Source organism: Taeniopygia guttata, chromosome 3, assembly GCF_048771995.1.
Source record: "Taeniopygia guttata chromosome 3, bTaeGut7.mat, whole genome shotgun sequence".
Taxonomy (NCBI): domain Eukaryota; kingdom Metazoa; phylum Chordata; class Aves; order Passeriformes; family Estrildidae; genus Taeniopygia; species Taeniopygia guttata.
Genome location: NC_133027.1, coordinates 97,362,338 through 97,374,379, shown reverse-complemented (window position 1 = coordinate 97,374,379; position 12,042 = coordinate 97,362,338). Strand labels below are relative to the sequence as shown.

General features: G+C 49.9%; 2 long non-coding RNA genes across 5 annotated transcripts in view; one reads left to right on the top strand and one right to left on the bottom strand.

The window, feature by feature from the left end:
* STUM (stum, mechanosensory transduction mediator homolog) overlaps positions 1 to 12,042 on the top strand; it is a 52,125-nt gene that overhangs the window by 27,173 nt on the left and 12,910 nt on the right. For all 4 annotated transcript variants that reach the window (XR_012055276.1, XR_012055275.1, XR_001122858.5 and 1 more), the window contains exon 2: positions 9,757 to 9,936. This is a non-coding gene — a long non-coding RNA (stum, mechanosensory transduction mediator homolog). The remainder of the gene's footprint in view (positions 1 to 9,756; positions 9,937 to 12,042) is intronic.
* Positions 1,787 to 4,036, bottom strand: LOC140683793 (uncharacterized). Its single transcript, XR_012055280.1, has 2 exons — positions 2,889 to 4,036; positions 1,787 to 2,768 (listed from the first exon to the last, which is right to left on the bottom strand). It is a non-coding gene; the product is annotated as an uncharacterized lncRNA (long non-coding RNA).

The window sequence follows — 12,042 nt, the reverse complement described above, 5'->3', positions numbered from 1 at the left end:
TTACTTAAGAAGATTCAAAGACACGCAGCAGACGTGTCCCCACACAGAGCACTCCCCTGACACAATACACAGTACAGCTCATCCCCACAAAGCACACACTGTTAATTACATCTCCCTGTGATGATCCAACAGCCCTGCTCCCACAGACACCTCCAGTTTTGTTCCCATCTTTGCCCGTGCTTGCCTCCAGCTGTGTGCTTCCTGCAGCTTTGCTCCAGCTCCTGAGTCATGACGTGGCCCTGGTTTTCCTCTCTGGGAGCAGGAAAGGAAGCACCATAACACTGCCTTATTTACTCCCAGCACTACAGGAGAATGTCTTAAATGAGCTCCAGGCTTTCAGGAAGAGGAAGAAACACTCCCCCTCCCTTCCCTGGCTCCCAGGCTTTTGTAGGATAGGGAATCATCATCATCATCATCATAGACTCACCATCATCATCTCCACATGTGGCCCCTGATTGCAGTAATTTAGTTTCTGCTGTTCCCCACCTGTACCAGCATATCAGATGTGATTTCCTTGCAGCAGGGATGCTTCTGGGAAGTCTCAGGTACCTGGCAGTCACTGGGAAGCCCACTAAACTGTCTGCATGCTCAAGTTATTGCACTTCCACTGTGGTCATTGGTGTCCCACCTCCCTGTGGCTCCAACCAGGCTCCCACTTCTGATGTTCCTGGGAAGGTGTCATCACAGCTGGTCCTCCACATGAAATGTGCCAAGCTCTGTGTGACTAAAGCTCTTGCAGGAGTGCCCAGGATAGGCTTTATTGTAAAAACAGGAGAGGAAATACTTCTCTCCTGCAGCTTAAGGTATTCCATAATACTTCTGCACTCAGATAACACAGAGGTGACTGTTCAGGACAGGCCTCATGCCTTTCTCCACCCTGGATGAGTGACTCAAACAATAGGAAACCAGGGTATCCCTTTCCAGGGTGTGAGGTTTTGCTCTAAAACAAAAACCCCCAAACTATTCCTCTCATACAAGTTTGTATGTGTATACTGTATTCTGTGAGGCCAGGAACCAGCAGGTGATGCTCTTGGGGAGGCCGTGGCTGCCAAGGTAGCAGCAGACGCCAGAGAGGGGACTTTATCCTGCATGACAATGGACCAGAGAGGACAGGAGAGAAAAGGCAAAACCCCCTCCTTTGCCCCTTCATTTAATTGTGTTGCTCTGCAGGTAACACATCCCCTTCGTGTTCAATGGGTCAAACTGCTGGAAACAAGTGTCTTTCTGTATTTACTGCTGTAATCTAAAAATACCCTGTGATTGTGCTGGCAGCCAAAGCAAGCAGAGGCTCCCAGGGACTCTTTTTCTATCCCAGTACCATGTGGGTGCCCCAGCTGGCTGACACCGCCCCAAGTGAGTGAGATCTGTGTGACACCCCCTGACAGCCCCACTGCCTTCACCCTCTGCCTCCCAGCTGCTCCAGAAGAGCAATGCTCAGCTCCCACCCCTCCCTGTGCCCAGCCCCTGGTACTTGCTGGCTTCAGGTGCAGCAGGGGCTGTGCAGTTCAGCCAGGTGATTGCAAGGGGCCAAACAAACAGACTCATTGAAAACAGGACAGGACATCTTCTTCACCTCCCCCGTGTCCTCAAAGAGCCTGTATTAATTAATGATTTAGAATAATCCCAGATTTCATTGCAGTTTGGGTGTTTTCCATTGGGAAGCTATTAAAAATGCTTACTATAATTTATGCTTATGTTATACTGGCATAACAGCATGGGTGTTCAGTTTATATCTGCTTGTGGAGCTACTGGTTTGTGTTTGCTGCTTGTACTCACAACCCGAGACCTTTTTGGACTGATGATTTATTTGGCCAACATCACCCCAGCAGCTGGCATTCCAGGTTTAGGATTTCCAGGCTGTAGGGATTCAAGTGTCTGAATGCCTGGTCAGGAAGGAAAATGGTTCAGTGCCCCAGCTCTGAGGAAGCCAGGTGGTATCAGCAGATACAGCTTGCTTGCCTTCCTTCTCCTCTCCACCTCTCCATTTCCAGATGCAAATAATTCCAGATGTGGCAGTGTGTAACCATGATGGCTTCTAAGGGGAAAACATCTACTTTGGCAAAAGCATTTAAGACTCTTACTCCTGCTTCACATTCTCAACCATGTGTGGAGTAGAGGAAAAATGCTTCCATCCTATGCCTGCTTGTACAGCTAAAATCTTATATTGAAGAATGCCAGTAAGCTCCCAAAGATTGGCTCATCATAAGTAATAAAGAAAATGCACTGACATTGGAAGAATGAATTGGCTCCCTTGAGTAGGAAAGTGGCCTGAAGAGGAATCAGAAGTCAAGGTTCATGAGATTTTAATCCCAGTTTCTGTATCTATTCCCAGTCCAGAGGAGGACGCTTAATTGCTTTGTTAGCTTTATTCCTTTCTGAATGGGACTAGACTTTAGCTTAGTCACTGGGGTATTTAGGGCATTGATTGGCTAATTCAGCACCTTGCTCTAACGATGTAAATATCTTAAAAGCTTCACTGGAAGGATCTGACGCTGTAGTTTAAGAATTATTGCTGATTTTTGACCTTTCTTTGTAACACATCTTGGAAGACTTAAAGGTTAGGCAAGAGGGAAAGATTTTCATTTTAAAAAGAGACAGGCATTTTCATTTGGCAAGATTTAGCATCCTGATGGTAAAACATAAACACCCAGTCTCTGATCTTGTCTCAATCCATATTTAATCTCAGAGAGTGCTGTGGTGAAGTTTTGAAAACAACACTTTCAGGAAGCAGGAGGGAAATATTCCAGGCTTTCTTCTGCTTTGATAAACTATAAAGGAAAAAAAGAGTGGGTGAAGCAGGGCAGAGATGTCACATAATCCCACACGGGGGACACAAGAGACGTGGAAGACAAAGCCAGAGAGCAAAAGACAGATATGGGGAGACTTACACAACATTCTTTGGGACTATAATGACTTCCCCTTTCCTCTCTGCAGACCCTTTCGGTTGTGTGGATAACCCCACCTGTGAAAGTCCAAGGAGGAAGCCCAGGGATGTTTCTCATGCAGAAGATGCTGCCATTGTCCCTGCCAGTGATGCTGTGCTGTAGGGCTGTGTTCCTCTGCCCCAGCAGCACTCACTCACTCCTCTCCATGCCTGCTCCATGCCCAGCTCTGGCAGGTGCCACAGGGAGGGGGTGGGAATAAGAAATCGGATCCAGCCAGCAGCAGGAAGACGAGCAGGGTTTTAGGAGCTGGTGGAGTGTTAGGAAGACGCTGGAATTGAAGCTTGCAGAGGGTGGCAGGATTAAAAATAGGCTGTAGACAGCCTTCCCCAGCATTTTGGCATCTCAGCTGCCTGTTATCCTTGTGACCCACTGAGGAAGAGGCAGCAAAGAAAGAGATTCTCTCTTCCACCTCCCTAGCAGTGCAGGACAAAGTGGTATTTTGCTTCTAACCAGATGGTTCTGCTCTCTTGGTCTGATAAGATTTACTACAAGGGTGTAAACTGAGTGTTTTGTCCCTGTCTTCAGCCCAATCAAGGGACTCCCACCTTCCCCTGAGTTCAACAAGATACTCATGTGCACCGAAGATGTGCTCATTCATTCACATCTTACAGACTGTTTGCAGGCTTCCATCTTTAGGAAGAAAAAAGGCAGTTTTTGTATAAACCAACATTTTAATTCAAGATGAAAGAAGGCATTTCACAGGACAGTGTTATCCAATGCAATCAACATTGCACTTTGGTACTTACCTTAGCAATGCTGTATTTGTTTTAGAAAAACACAAGGACAATTCATAATGCTAAGAGGTGTTGAAATCCATACTTAGAAAAGGTGCCTAAACCTCCTGGCCAACAACTCATATTTTAGAGGAGCCAGGAACTGCTTCTTCTGCTCCTTACGTATAGTGTGTATTTCTTCATGTCGGTTGTGGGAAGATAAGTCTTCCCTGTGCTGTGAGCTTCAGCCAGCCATGAGCACAACATATCAGCTAAAAGTAAAAAATCTGCCTTGTCCAAGAGTGTAAATTTAGGAGAAATCTTTGTGAAAGGCTGCTGAGGTGTAGGTTTTTGGGGTTTTTTCCAGCTTTAATTTTAATACATTGTTGCCTTTATGAAAGACAACCAGGGACCTGGTTCAGGTAAGGCAGCACGGCGGCCTGGTCTCGTCCAAGCCACTCGGGCTAATCAACACACGCAGATACCAATATGGCAGACGGTTGAAAAGCGTTTATTATCTTATTTCGTGGGTTTAAATAGGTTTAGGAGTCTTTGCTACGTCAGAGGGGGGTTGGGGGTCTCGGAGGATAGTGGGTAGTGGAATTTTACCAGAACAGGTGTGGCTACATTCTTCTCTGACTCCTGGGGTTGACAGATAAGCAGGGAAGAGAGAGGGGGGAAGGGGTCTATCTTTCCGTGACATCCCGGTAATCTTCCGCTCCGCCTGTCCCTATCTACCACATCTCCCCCCCTCCTTATCACATACAAAATGAGGTAGTTGTAGATAGAGGCATTGGAGTGAGGTACAGACTTGCAACTTGTTAAGGAAAGGGTGGTTTAGTAGATTAGGGTAGATTTTTTTAAGGCAGGTGCTGAAGGCTTTAGCTACTGACTGTGTTTGCAGTTTTTTGGTTTATAGCATTTGTTGGTGGCCTACGAACAGAATGTTTGCCCTTTCCAGACGGGCTTGAACAAACGAGACTAGTTTGTTCAGCAGGCATGGTCCTATGGTAATAGCCAAAAGCAGTATTGCCAGTGGACCTACCAGGGCGGAAATTAAAGTGGTGAGCCAAGGTGATTGATTGAACCAGGATTCAAACCAGCTCTGCTGGGTCTCCCTGTCTCTCTTTCTCTGAGCCAGTCTGTCTCGGAGTTCTGCCATGGAGTCTTTAACGACTCCTGTATGATCTGCATAAAAGCAGCATTCCTCCTTCAACGCTGCACACAATCCCCCCTGCTGCATAAACAAAAGGTCCAGTCCCCGCCTATTTTGTAAAACTACTTCTGAAAGCGAAGAGACTGATTTCTCTAGGTAGGAGATGGATTTCTCGATCCTCTGCAGGTCCTCGTCGATGGTCATTTGCAGCTGGGAGAGTCCGTGTTGCTGGGTTGCGATGGCTGAGACGCCCGTGGCGGGGCCAGCTGCTCCCAGGCCGAGCAGCATTGCGATAGTTATACCTGTGATGATTTCCCTTTTGTGGAGTCTGTTAGGTTCTTCGAGAAGATGGTATATTTCTTCGCCTGAGTGGTACAAGACCCTGGGGACAATCAGAACTTGGACACAGAAATCAGTAGAATCATTGAATTTGTCAAGGAACACACAAGGACTCACTCCGGACCTTTGGCAAACCCACATCCCAGACGCAGATGGGATCACCCACTTGCTAGTTTTTCTGTTAGGTTTGACAACTTTAGTGCAGAAGTTGCCTTTCTGCTTCGCTAAGGTTGCATTCCCAAAACATCTGCCCTGTCCTGTGATTTGACTCAGGGTGATTCCTCTGCGGGGAGTGTCCCATCTGCACTGGTGGGGGGCGCTGGCCGAGGAGTAACTGAAGGGGGTGTCCAAAGCAATGCCTTCATAAAAAGGGGGTTTGATATCATAGCAAAGCCAACAGGAGTTAGTTAGGTTCGGTTTGGTTTCGTTTAGGGTTAGTAAAATAGCTTCTAAACAGGCTGGCTATATGGAACACGAAGGATGGGGTATTTATTATGGTGACTTTTTTGAGCACTTTGTTACTTGTTGCACGACTCACTTAAATAGCTGATGAGGGTAGTGGCCTGGGCTAGCTTGTTTCTTTGGCTACAAGCTTGTAACAGTAAAATTGCATGAAGAAAGACACTGTGCATGTTTGGATCTTACCACCGTGGGATTTTCAGGTGTTGTCTGGCAGTTTGGTGGTCTGTTATCTCTTTCTGGAGCAGGGGTGTGTGTGTCACTGGGATGGTTCACAAGCGTGCCCTGCAAACAGAACTCATAGCTTCTCATTAGTTTTGTTTTGAGGGTCAAGTTCGGTTGTTAGCAGTGGTGTGCAGCAGTGGCTCTCATGGTCTCACCACATGGGGGTTCTGACTGCCACAGAGGCAGCACGTCCCCCACATCCCCGGGGGCTTTCTCCCCACTTTCATAGCTAGGGCTACCCCGGGGTCCCGTATCGGGGCGTCTCTTGCTGACCCTGCGGCACGCGCGCCGTTATTTGCGGTGGGAGGGGGTTGGGTTCGCCCGCGCGCTCCCCCCCCGCCCGCGCGCTCCCCCCCCCGCCCGCGCGCTCTTTGTGTGTCCGGGGGTTGGGACCTGTATTCTTTGGCGAGATGCTCTTTTCTGTCGCAGCTCTAAGGGGTATTGTGACCGCTTTTCGGTGCGGCTTAGAACTCTATTCGGTTTTGTTTTAAACTGTGCTGGTTCCGTATCTTTTGTTTCGGAGTTTCGGCTGGCTCCTGCCGGCTCGGAGGGGTTGGTAGAGCTGTTGCCAGGCTCCGCGCCGGAAATGAAATGCCAGCGTACTTCCGGGGCCCCGGCCGTTTTGTTCGGCCCCGGGCTCGCTCCCCCCCTCGGGGGAGGGGCCGCTACCGCCCCCCCGGCTCGCCGCGCCCCCTGCGGGGGGTGGTTTTTGCCTTATATGGTGGCGGCTCCTGGCGCGGCCGCTGATTGGCTCTGTGCCCCGAGCCGCTCTCCGCCCCTTTCTCCCGCGCGCGCGCGCCCTTGAAGTCGCGCGGTGTCCGGGTTTTCGCGCCGGGACCGCCCGGGCCCCGCCCCTCTCTGCCGCTCCCGGCGCCATGTTTGAGGCGGCAGCGTGGCCACGCGGCTGTGCTTTCTCGGGCTGCGGCCCCCGCGCCCCGGGCTTTTCCCGCTAGCTCCCGCGAAAAGTGCCCCGCGCACGGCTGCGCCTCCGGCAACGGACCCCTGACCGGCGGCGGCGGCGGGACGCATTGGCAAGCCGCGGTTTTTCGGGGCTCCTCTGCGGCGGGGGTTTCTCGGGGGTCCTCCGCGGCGGGGGCGTCCCGGGGGGCCCCCGCGGCGGGGCTCGGCGCTGCACCGCTCGGCGCGCCGGCGGGGAAGCGGCGCGGAGCCACGGGTGGGTCCGATTTCCGGCGGGAGCGGGGCCGCGGCGCTCGGAGCGCGCTCCGGCGGAAGCGGGGCCGCGGCGCCCGGAACGCGCCACCCCGGGCTCCGGCGGGAACGGTCCTCTGTGCCGGGCTGGGCTCCGCTCCCCGGCGGGGCCGGGCCGGGCTCCGATCCGGGGAAGGGGCTGCCGCGCTGAGCCCCTCTGGGTCTTCGCTCCCGGGTGGACTCTCCTCAGGGACGGTCCGCGCTTTCGCCCCCGTCCCGAGCTCGGGTTTAATTAATAAACACGTGCGCGCTGTATTCTGCGTTTCTTGCCTTTCTATTGCTTTGCGCGGGGTTTCTTTTACCTTGCCCCGTGCCGTAAAGCTTTCGCCTGAGGATTTTGCTTCCCCGGCTAGCGTGGCTGTATACTGTTCCCATATCCCCGGATGCATGGCATCCACTGAGCATTCGGTTGCTCTAAGTTCAGGCAGCCTTGCTATAGCAAGATAAAAGTCCCTGAGCTTAAATGCGATATTCCATTGCCTCATACTTACGACCCATGCGACGCTGTCCATGACGCTCGCGGGTCCGGGGACGTCTCCCCTACGCCTGGGTACGGTCCGACCGTCCTGGCCGCTGCTTCTGTCCAGGTGAAACCCGTCAGCCGGGCAAATTTTTCTTCTTTTGTCCCGGGTTTCGGCACCAGTATGTTGCCTTTATGAAAGACAACCAGGGACCTGGTTCAGGTAAGGCAGCACGGCGGCCTGGTCTCGTCCAAGCCACTCGGGCTAATCAACACACGCAGATACCAATATGGCAGACGGTTGAAAAGCGTTTATTATCTTATTTCGTGGGTTTAAATAGGTTTAGGAGTCTTTGCTACGTCAGAGGGGGGTTGGGGGTCTCGGAGGATAGTGGGTAGTGGAATTTTACCAGAACAGGTGTGGCTACATTCTTCTCTGACTCCTGGGGTTGACAGATAAGCAGGGAAGAGAGAGGGGGGAAGGGGTCTATCTTTCCGTGACATCCCGGTAATCTTCCGCTCCGCCTGTCCCTATCTACCACAATACATCAATAAGGTCCTTCATCTGAAACATTTTAGGAAGTTTGAAGTGTGGTTGCAAGATTTGTAAGTTGGTCTCAAGCAGAGCCAAGGGCTGCCACACCAGGTCCCCTGGCTCCAGCACTTTAAGAAGCTCAGCTACTTCTGAGAGGTTAAAACATGGCATCAGGTAGCAGCTTGTGACTGGGGAGAGCATTGTGCAAAAATGCAGTGCAACTCCTTTTTTGGTTTTTTTTGTGTCTGCTCCTTTTAGAGCAGTATTTGTGCATATTAATAGACTGCCAGACCATTAGATATTCCTAGAGCCAGTCCTCCCATAGCTCTGGGTTCAGTTTTCCTTTTTAGAGCTGCTGTGTAGTAAGTGTTTCTCCCCAGGAGAAGTCACCAGGCAGAACAAAGGTACTTCCACAGATACACAGCACTCCCTTGCAGTGCAGAAGTGGTTTCTGTTGGGTGTGAGACAGAGTGAAAGTTTAACAGGGTAGAAATCCATTTGGATTTAGGTGAAATGTGCTGCTTTGAGCTTGCTAACATAGGTAAAATATGCTGTTTAGTCTGGTAACTTTGCAACACTAGTAAAACTGCCCCAGCTAAGGAGAAAGAATGTGATTTTCCAAGCTAAAAATATAAGAGATAAGAAAGACTCCTCAAACCTTGAAACAGACAGGGCAGAGTGACCCAGGAGTTCTTTCTGTACTTTCTGACAAAAAACTGAGTACAAGTGTAACTAGCTGTAAGTGTAACAAGAAATCAGCATAATGAATATGCATGAACCTCTTGTGAAATGCTATGCATATGGAAATTAGTAAGGACTAATAAAAAAGGATCGGGAGTCCTCAGGGGCAGCATGTCCTTTGAAGGGGAAAGATCCCTCACATGCGTCCAGCGCTGCAATAAACATACCGTCCCTACAAATCTTTATTGGAATTGTGAGGTTTTGATTTTTTGTCCGTTTTCAGGTGGGGTGGAAGGAGCCAAAACCCAAGGAGTGATTTTTTCACCCTGGTCTTCAAGTACAGGAAGCAAGGCTTTGTCCAAAAGTGTAAATTTCGGAGGCCATGAGGGGAGCAGGCCTGAGGGCAGTGGTATAAATGAAAATTTGTCCAGCCAAATTAAAATTAAAAAATAAAATACTTATTTTGCAATCAAATTCTATCTAGCCAGCCACAAGGAAAGAACAGAGCCGGGCACGGGGTCGGCCCTGGGTGTGCAACAAGAAGTCAGCCTCAGCAGAGGTTTTCCTCCATGCCCACACACCTCCATCCTGGCACAAGCAGTTTTTATAGGGAAAATTCCGCCTGAGGCCAAGATTTCGGCAGTCAGTCTTTTCTTCCATTCAGAGACCATAGTTAATAAGATTTTCACTTTTGGTGATGAAGAACAATTCAGAGTTGTTTAATCCTTTGATGAAGTTTACCAGGATGCTGCATTCACATGTATCTGTCTGAGGATTTCCATGGTCCCCATATGGCCCATCTCCTGGCCGAGCCACATCCTTTTACGTGTAAATCGGGTTCTAATATACACGAGGTCTCACCTGCGAGGGTGGGGGGGGACTCCTAATACAAACATGCATACTCCAACGAATATTCAATATCACATATATCATACTAGAAATAGTGCGAATTATATCTACTACACATAGCAGCAGCGAGTGTCAGGAGGTGCTGCCGTGGCTCTCACGGGCGTGTGCTGCTCCTGTGTCCCCAGGAACGTTCGTGTCGGCATTCACCGTGCTCTGCGGGGCCCGCACCGACCTCCCGGACCGGCACATGTGCTGCGTCTTCTGGCTGAACATCGCCGCCGCCCTCATCCAGATCCTCACGGCCATCGTCATGGTGGGCTGGATCATGAGCATATTCTGGGGCATGGACATGGTCATTCTTGCAAGTAAGTACAGTGCGCTCGCCCTCCTGACTTCTCCTCCCCCTGGCAATGGAACTGGGTCCCAGATAATGTCCCTGCAGGCCACTGAGCTGCACTCCAGGGAGAAAGAGACACAGGATGGGCTCTGCAAGTCCATGAGAAACACCGTAGGCAGAGATATTGCTAGGAGGCAGTGGGAATGGGCCTTGTGACATATCTGTGACAGTCTCCCATCCCACCACGTGGGTCAGGAGCTTCCCTGGATGAAATGAAATGCGCAGGAAGGGGGAACACTGTGAACTCTGCTGTCTGGAGCCCCTTCTGCCCTAGTCACATCCATTTGAACAAGAAAGCCCTTTGTCCCTCGTGAATCTGGCTGCAAATCTGTGGTTAGTGAGACCTTCTTGCTAGGCCACCTCTGCTCCCAGGGCCAGCTGTCCCCAGAAAAGCCCTGGGGACCCTTCTGGACATTCCCCTTCCTCCCCAGGATATATTTACCCATTGTTTTGGAGAATTTTTTCATGTTTCAGACCAAGTTCTTAGGCTGAGCCAGAAATGTTTTGCTGCTCCTAGAACAACATCCCATAGACCCTTTGAGGTGACTAAAACATTAGTTTAAGGAAAGAAGAATCCTTTTTTAAATGTACATAATTTAAGTCACCAGTTAGTAGATATTACCATACCAGAACACAGGCTCTGTAACTTTCATCTGGTAGAGGCTTTTACTGGGGTGAAAGTTGTGTCATATCTCCTTTATCCTGGTGTATAGGATGGAGGTGACATCTCACCTTGAAAGCCAGAAGAAACACAGCTCAGGGTGCTGGTGGCATCTGCAAGACCCCACTCCCTTCCAGAGGCCGATGGGCGAGCCCTCAAACCAAACAGGTCTGAGACCTGTCAGGCTGACAGGACAGGCAGTTCCCAAAGCAAGCCCTTCTCCCAGAGACCATCTTACCAGCAGCTTTTGCCTTCTGGTTTGAAGAGGCTCCACTTTGTCATTTCTGCTGATGACATCTGTGGCTGCACAACAGAGGCGGGGAGAGGATCTCAGGAAGCTGCCAGGAATCCACCCAAAGACAAAATTGATGAAATTGGAAAAAAAAAAGCAGGAAACCAGTGCACATTTTCAGCTGCTAAACCCAGGGGTTAAAGCCTCTCAAGGAACCACTTGATAATTTCTGAGCCAGCTTCAGTTAAGGCAGTCCCCATGCAGAGCAAATGATGGATATTAAAAACCTGAACATGTGCAAAGCAAAAGCTTTCCTCAGGACAAAGGCAGTACTGCTCTTTGCTTTATCCTGCAAACCACCTACCACATTTCCTTCCAGATGTACCTGCAGAGCAGGTTATTTCTGAGGCTAAATTGTGAATTGCTGTCCACGTGTGATGTGTCTTCAAGAATCTGCCAGATTTGTGTGTAATGCCATAAGTGAATGTTCATAACCATAAACTCTTCTGCTCTTCCTCTGTGGGGCAGCCACCATGTGCGGGTCGCTGTCTGGCAGGACCCCACTCTGCAGGTGTGGGGAGAGTCAGGAAAGCATCTGTCCTGACAAAGAACCACCACTGAAACTGACTTGCTTTGCTCCAAAGCCTTGCTCTCCACCTAAGCGGGGTGGGTGCTTAGGAGGGTCTTACTGGGAGGGTCTTCTCCAGTTTCACTGTTGGGGAAAGCCATACAGCTTAGAAGTATCCCCAAAACACTCTTCCCCACATCTGGCTGGATTCCAGCAGTTTGGGAGGCAGGAGAATGGATGAACAGCATGTGGTGGGAATGTTCAGGTCAAGTGGTCCCCAAGCACACCAGCAGTATTTCATTCCTCTGGTGGTAGAGAATGGCAAGAGGAGTCAATGTGTCTTATGTTTCACCAGCAGCATCTGACAAGCTGCAGCCCTTGGCAATTTCTTGCCATCTCATTAAATAGCTGCTTTTAAATTTACTTGCCATGCAGAGAAAGTAGTGGCTAAATGCAGCAGCTCTTGGTTGATGGAGAAGAAAAGAAAATAAAAAACTTAATCGACACAAAGAATGAAGTGACTGCTTGCTATTACCTCAATCAAACAGCCCTGTCAGACCCAAACTGCTTGGTTCTTGTTATCATATTTTAAAAAATAATAATCACTTAAGAA